This window comes from Equus caballus, chromosome 1, assembly GCF_041296265.1.
Source record: "Equus caballus isolate H_3958 breed thoroughbred chromosome 1, TB-T2T, whole genome shotgun sequence".
Lineage (NCBI taxonomy): Eukaryota > Metazoa > Chordata > Mammalia > Perissodactyla > Equidae > Equus > Equus caballus.
In genome coordinates this window covers 178,992,165-178,999,966 of record NC_091684.1, presented here as the reverse complement: position 1 = coordinate 178,999,966, position 7,802 = coordinate 178,992,165, and the positions used below count along the sequence as shown (strand labels likewise).

General features: G+C 36.9%; 1 pseudogene; it reads left to right on the top strand.

The window, feature by feature from the left end:
* Positions 1-1,759: 1,759 nt before the first annotated feature.
* Positions 1,760-2,408, top strand: LOC100049876 (GTP-binding nuclear protein Ran-like; annotated as a pseudogene).
* The last annotated feature ends 5,394 nt before the right edge of the window (positions 2,409-7,802 follow it).

Sequence of the window (7,802 nt, the reverse complement as noted above, 5' to 3'; positions counted from 1 at the left end):
TAGAGAGCACAGGCAGATTGCAACAGAAAGTGATCCAGAGTTCGGTGACAGCCAACACTGTTACACTGATGTTTCCCTCTTAGCTAATACTATAATCTCATGGGAGTGGGGGACAATAATTTAGGATAAGTTGACTGAGGCCAAATATGGATTAGAGATAGGTGTGCATGATAGAAAAAAACGAACTGCTGCAGTACTACAATCCCATTTGGAGTAGCTCCAAAAGATAGAAGTGAGTGAAGCCCACCAAGCTCAGGACTCCCCCCAGTGAAGAGCTTTTCTTAAGGCAACTGATCACCCACTTTGTGTGGAAAGGGAAGAATACTTATGGACTCTTGGGCAATGGTAAAGGACTTGACTGGTTGAACGGAAGCCTGGAAGAAGAAATATTTGAAGATAGGGAACAAAGAAGTTTGGGGAAGATGCACACGGATGGATCTATGAAACGAGGGCACAAGGAATGAAGAGCTTCATTTTGCATGAAAACACTTACCAAAGAACATCCACTTTAAAAGATACACTAAGCCAGGTCAGTTAGTAGCAACCAGCCTCTGTCATTGTCCACCCCAGAACTGGCAGAATAGTCTCAATAGGCTGTAAATGATATCAATGGGCTCAAAAATACAGTAGCCATGAGAACAGCAATAGAGACTATGTATGGATCCAACTGTATGGACTTCTGATCTCCAAAGTTTACCTACCTACTACTGCTGACAAAGTCAGCAATAGACACTAATTCTGAGCTCCTGATACAATACCATTCCTTGAAGAGACAACTTGTTGCTTGATGGCAAGTTAATTACATTGGATCCCTTCCAAATTGGAAGGAGCAGTGATTCACCCTGAGTGGAATCAATACATATATCCAATAAGGTATGCTTAACTCCCTGCAAGACCTCAGATGGAATCATATCTGGCTTGATCCACTTACTCATGATCCCACATAATATAAGTCCTCTTTACAAAAATGAAGGTATGAAATTTAACATATGTCCATAGGATCCATTGGTCCTATTATCCATCTCACTGCCTCTTAGAAGCTGATGACCTGACAGAGTGATGGAAATGTCTTCTGAAGGTATAACTGAGACACATCAGTTTAGAAATGATAGCTTACAAAGATGGGGAGACATTTTTTAATATTCAATGTTTATGCTACATCAGTGACCATTTTATGCTTCCAAATCTTGAATTGGTAGGATAAACATGGATTTGCTTACTAAGGATTTGGTTAAAAGTAATAGTGGCCTTGAGTAGCATCAAACTCAATGTTTGTCTTCCTTTGAGAAATTGCACTTCCCAACCTCAAGGCAATATGGGTTTAGATGCCATGGTTCCCAGAGACAAATGTTTCCCTGGGGGGAACAGGATGAGTCATACTAAACTTTAAGCTGTGGTTATCACCTGAACTAAGACTCCTTATTTCAACAGACAAGGAGGCAAGGAAAGGAGTTATCAGCCTGGAAAATATAATTGACCCTAATCATCAGGAGGAGGTAGGACGGGTTTTAGATGTAGAGATGGGAAAGATTATGTTTGGTACCTAGGCCATCCATTTACATTTATGTTGATATTCCTTTGCCCATTTTGGGGGGTAAATTGACAAGTGCAACAGCTTGAAAAGGTCAGGATGACCATGTGTTCGGAATTCTAAGGCATAATGGTCTTTGTAGGTACCCTATACCAGAAGAAGTGCTATCTAAAAAGAGGGACTCTCAAATCAGACTGGCCTGGAGACGCTTCTGGAAGTAATATCACGATGGCTGCCGAAGGAGAACCCTAAGTCCAGTTTAAACTTGTATTGGTTGGTGATGGTGGTACTGGAAAAACTACATTTATGAAAAGTTACCTGATGGGTGAATTTGAGAAGAAGTATGTAGCTACCCTGAGTGTTGAGGTCTATCCCCTTATGTTCCATACCAACAGAGGACCTATTAAGTTCGATGTGTGAGATACAGCTGGTCAGGAGAAATCTGGTGGACTGAGAGCTGGTTATTGTATCCAAGCCCCGTGTACCATTATAATGTTTGATGTAACATCAAGAGTTACTTACAAGAATGTGCCTAACTGGCAGAGAAATCTGGTACAAGTATGCGAAAACATCCCTGTCGTGTTGTGTGGCAATAAAGTGGGTATTAGGACAGGAAAATTACGATAAAACCTATTGTCTTCCACCAAAAGAAGAATCTTCCGTATCACGACATTTCTGCCAAAAGTAACTACGAATTTGAAAAGCCCTTCCTCTGGCTTGCTAGAAACTCATTGCAGACCCTATCTTGGAGTTTGTCACCACGCCTGCTCTTGCCCCACCAGAGGTTGTCATGGATCCAGGTTTGGCAGCACAGTATGAGCATGATCTGGAGGTTGCTCAAACAACTGGTCTCCCGGATGAGGATGATGATCTGTAAGAAAATGAAGCTGGAGCCCAGTGTCAGAAGTCTAGTTTTACAGGCAACTGTCCTGTGATGTCAGTGCTGCAGTGTGTTTGCCACTTTGTTATATAGCTAAGCAGAGCATGTTCTTAATCTTTGGGATGCTGAAGGAGATGAAAGGGCTTCAGAGTGAATGTGGCTGTTAAAAAAAAATAAGCTTCTTTTTTGGACCTGCATATTTAGCTATTTTGGAACGCGACTGATTCTTATTTCAGTTTCAAATATAAGACTGTTACAGTCACATCACAAAAATAAATAGAGAAATAAATAAAGAGGCAATTCCAAATGTACAATAGGAAATGAAGATGCTATGTATCAATTTCACTTCTGAGAGCGGCTGCAGCAGGGGTTGTAGTTCTTCTCAGTAATCTTCCTCTTATTCCCCGGGAAAACAGACCAACCAAATCACAGCAGAGCTTCTCACAGAACTTCTGATATAAAATAAGTAAATCAAAGCAGCATAAGAGGCGGACAATAGTAGATGATGTGTGCGGTATCCAGATCACTCCTTCTAGACTGGGGCACTCATTCTTTCTCTTGTTAGGAGTCCTGGTGGCTAAAGGCTCCCAGCTGAGTCACTGTCTGTCCTGGACGGGAATATCAAGAGGAAATTGGGTTGCCACTACACGATGCAAGCAGGGAGAAATGGAACCCACTCTCTGAGGAGTGTTTTAGTGCTCTGATGTCATGTGATAAATTTAGTGTAAAACTGCAACGACCAATACAAATAGGAGTGCTAATGTCCCAAAAAGAATTCTTAATGGCTCAGACTCTATAAAAAAGAAAGTTTGTTTCGAGTCACTTTCCCAGCTAAAGAACCCTGACCACCTGTAGTGCTTATAGAGGCAAGGGGAAAATGTGGCAGAAACCCTTATTTTTGAAAGGTTGCGGTGGTAAGGTGCAGTGGTTCTGTGATGCATAAGGGTTCTTGCAGACCTGCACACGAGCTTCACTTTGTCCTCATAGCAACATTCACAGATCTCTCTGTGAGCTCCTCTTTAAAGTGCTAACTTAACAGCTAAATGCGAAGCTTTCTGGATTTCCTTCAAGCTTCAATTTCTGCAAGATATCTAGATATTCCATGGAAGCCATTTAGTGTTATTTCTTCTATAGCACAATTGTAGCTTTCTGTGCTTTCACTCTCTCACCTCTTCGCATATCCATGTGGGTTCTAATTTTTATATTAAACTCCTAATTACTGTAATACTTAAATTGGAATGATAATGATACAAAGTGGATGATAATGGAAACTAATTCATATCCAAAATCGGGATAAAGCTAAAGTATAATTTAGATGTATCTATTAGAAGAGAATAATTTATTATAGGAACAAATATTTATGACTTTGGAGTAGTTCAAGATTTCTTAAACAAGGCACTGAATGCACTAACCATAAGGTAAAACATTTTTAATTGGACTTTATTAAAATTAGCAAAAGATATCATTAAGAGAGTAGAAGAGGACTCCCCAAACTAGGAGAAAGTACTTTCAAAACCTGCATCCCACAATAGACTTACATTCGTATGTATTTTTAACTAATCTGTAAAATTAATTGGAAAAAGACAAACAACACAATTAAGGAAAAAAAATGGACAGGACTTAGGTGATTCTCAAAAGAGCCTATCCAAATCACAGATAAGTTTACAAAAATGTAAATTGTACCCAAAATGCTATACCACTGCAAATCTACTAATATAGCTAAAATGTTTAACTGACAAGACCAAGTGTTGTTAAGAATGTGGAGCAAATGGAACTTTCACAGACTGTTGGGGAGAGTGTGAGTTGACAAAACTATTTTGGAAAATTGTTTGGCTTTATCCAGTAAGGCTGAGCATATCTATTCTCTTAAACATGGACTTCAACTCTGGTTTTTACCTGAGATGATACAAAGGATAGGCTAGTTAAATGAAACTCTAAATATGAGAGCTTTTTCTAGTATCAAAATTTAGTAATAATTCAAAGATTAGAGGTAACCACAAGACACAAACAAAACACGAACTCCCAAACATCTCAAACGTAATGAGTCACTTATTGGTATCTAACTCCAAGGGGCTGGGAATATGCCCAGAAAAAGAAGGGAACCAGACCCAGATGACTGTTAGAAGTGTTTATGGGATCTGACAAAAGCAACATATCTAGTCCTTGGCAAAATCTGAGTACACTGTGTTGGATTAATTTATTATAGTTATTGGCGAGAAGGAATGATCACAGCAGAAGGGGTCAATGGAATCTACTTAAACTTTTAAAATTTTTACAAAAATTCTTTAAAAGTCTTTTAAATACATTGTATAAGCTCAGGATTATGGAATGATTGTGAAAAAAAATCAGAAGAGATTTGAACTTTGGCAGAGCTATTTAACATTTTTCCCTTGCTTTTATTTGGGATTACATATGGAGATCAGGGTATATCATAATCTTTTCAAGCCATAAAGTCTCTAAGATTTGAAATCTTAAATTTGCTGGATAACATCAAACTTTTTTGATAAGTGGAGATGCTGATGAAAAAAATTGTAAGATCTCACAATTAAGTGCAACTAAGCAGAAAATTTGAAGCCAAAACTCTAGAGTAGAGAAGTCCAAATAAAAGAATATAAAAGCACAAAATTCAAATTATGTGTAATTATCTATAATCCAGAAAAAAGAGAGGTAATAATAGTAGATTTTATTGCTATTGCTGTTTGTTTCTGTTTGCCATCCTTCTCCCACCCATAGGCTATTAACTCTTGTGTTGGCACAACCAAAATGTTGAACAAATTCCTATGTGTTTTAATGACACTGGTAGAAATAAACTGAAATGCATTGTCCTGAATCAATATAAAGCAATGTGCTTCTAGAACATTCTGCACAGCCATATAACACATTCACTTGATGGTAATCTTTTAATTCAAAAAGGTAAAGGTATGGAAGAAAGAGGATCAAAATCTTTGTAGACATGAATAAAATAGATAAGTTACCAATGGATTTATTGGCCTAACCCTGATAGAGTAGATAAGAGGTAAGGCACTGAAACTGGGCAAAGTTATCTTGGAATAAAGATCAGGAAGCCCTTATTCATGGTGGATAATAAACTTAAAGAACTGTTTGTTCCAAGAAGTGGCAGTGGCAGGAAATTAAACTGGATTCAAAATGATTTTCATCAAATTGATGAATGATAGAACTATAAAAAGTTATTAAGAAAAACTGGGGCATGATTCAACTTTCAGGTTAAATTGAGGAAAATTAATCCATACCACTTAATGACAGGTAACTTGTGGTAATTGTCCACAACAGAATAATTGCTTAGAACTGAGGTGTCTAATAGAAAGTCACTAGCCACATGTGGCTATTTAAATTTAAATTTAAATCAATTAAAATTGAATAAAATAAAAATTCACTTCTTCAATTGCAATACACACATTTGAAATCCTTAATAGCTGCATGATACTAGTAGCTGCAGTATTGGACAGCACAGATTATAGACCATTTCCATTATCACAGGAAGTTCTACTGTGCAGTGCTAGTAAAATGACCAGGAATATTACCTAAATTCTTTTCTGTTTCTTTGCTACTCCTAATGGAATATTGTATTTTATATCTCACTAAAGGAGAAATTGTGATGTTAAATATGACTTTCCAAACTCAGTCTTACAGAAAAATTATGTTCTGTGAAAATGTGAAATGGGGTTCCATGAAAAATATGTGGGAAAATTTCTATAGTGAAATATCTTGGGGAAAATGCTTCATGCAATGGCACACACAAGAGAGTTACAGAGTATTGTACATTAGCATATTTTAAATACACTGAAACATTCTATAGCAAATATGTATGTTCAACTTTGGTTACCCAAATATTTAAAGAGAGAATGTTTAACTTTTTTCTTAGACCTCTCCAGTAATATTACTGTTTAAGAAATGCTGAGACACCCTATATAGGATTCTTAGTACTTATAAATGCAGATCTCTTACGTGTAAATGTATTCATCCAACTTGTAAAGTTGGTTCTGTTTTAAAGTATCATTTAATAAAAAAAGAATAAGCTATATAACTATGAGTTTATGATAAAAACATTATCTTATTTCATTTTACTTTTCACAGCAATTATGCAGTGTATAGGTTCAGTAACTTGTCCAAGGATAAATAATTAAAACATGCTAGAGAAGGGTTTATAGTAAAACTGGCTTTGTTCAAACCTTGTGCCTTTTCTATTATTTTTAAAAATTTCAATAGCCTTTCTTCCAAACTATATTATGCTATAGGTCAACATGTAGAGCAGATAAATGGGCAATTTCTCAAATAGAATCTGTGATGGGTGAATCAGAGTCCAGCACCCATGTGAATATATCCAACTCCACTGTGGTCCCCAAAGAGATTGGAAATCATTGTACTAGATTCTCCCGTAGGCTAAGCACTATGCTTATTTAGGCAAGTACAAGATAACAAAACATGATCTTTTACTTCAAGAGAACTTAAAGCTAGGGAGAGGAAAATTGAGATATAAAAATTTAAGGTAGTAGTTGCTCTAGTGCAATTAGTGGCACCCTTGCTGTGTGGAAGGGGAACATATGTTTACTTTGAGGAGTCAGAGATGACTTTACTGATGAGTTTTGACTGAGATGTAGAAAATATTTATTGAATTCGTTGTCAGGCAAATGCTGGAGAGATTTTCAGGCATGGAGAAAGGCATGTGCAAAAGCAAAATGGCATGAGCAAGCTGGCAAGTTTAGAGCAGAGCATCTATTTTGATAAAGTAAGAGCGCAGAGTGCCTAGTTGAGGTAGTCCTCTACAGTATATTGTGAATTTTTAATTTGTTACATTGAGCCCAGGGGCCACTTAATTAAAGTACAGAAATGGCACAGTTTTATTTGTGTGTCAGAAACATAACTCAATATAGATATTAAATTGATTAGAGAGCAAGAAACAAGGCAACTGGTTAAGAGACAATTGCAACAATCCCAGTGAGAAATTTTGGATAATGGGTAATGATAAGTGTCTAGACTGGAACAGATGCAATCACCATAGAAAACATTTTGAAAAAAAAAAAGATGCTGGGTGTTAGACACATTATTATGAAGGTGCTTGTGGAACATTCTTGTGAAGATATCCAGTAGAAAGTTTGGTTCAGAAGTCTGGAGTTCACAAGAAAGGTTAACTCTTGAGATGAACTCTGAAGTCAACAACATTCAGGAAGAGGTTGTATTCATAGTCAAGCATCCATGAAAAGCATGGAAGATGAAAATATGGGAAAAAAAACTATGACTGAGTCTTGGAAAATACTGATATTGTAATGGTTGGTTGAGGGAGTTAACTTCAATCTCTGACTTATCTCTGAAGACTCTGCTACTCTAGTGTAGTCAAGACCCTCAGTGGTCTTTGAGGATTCCACTTGATAT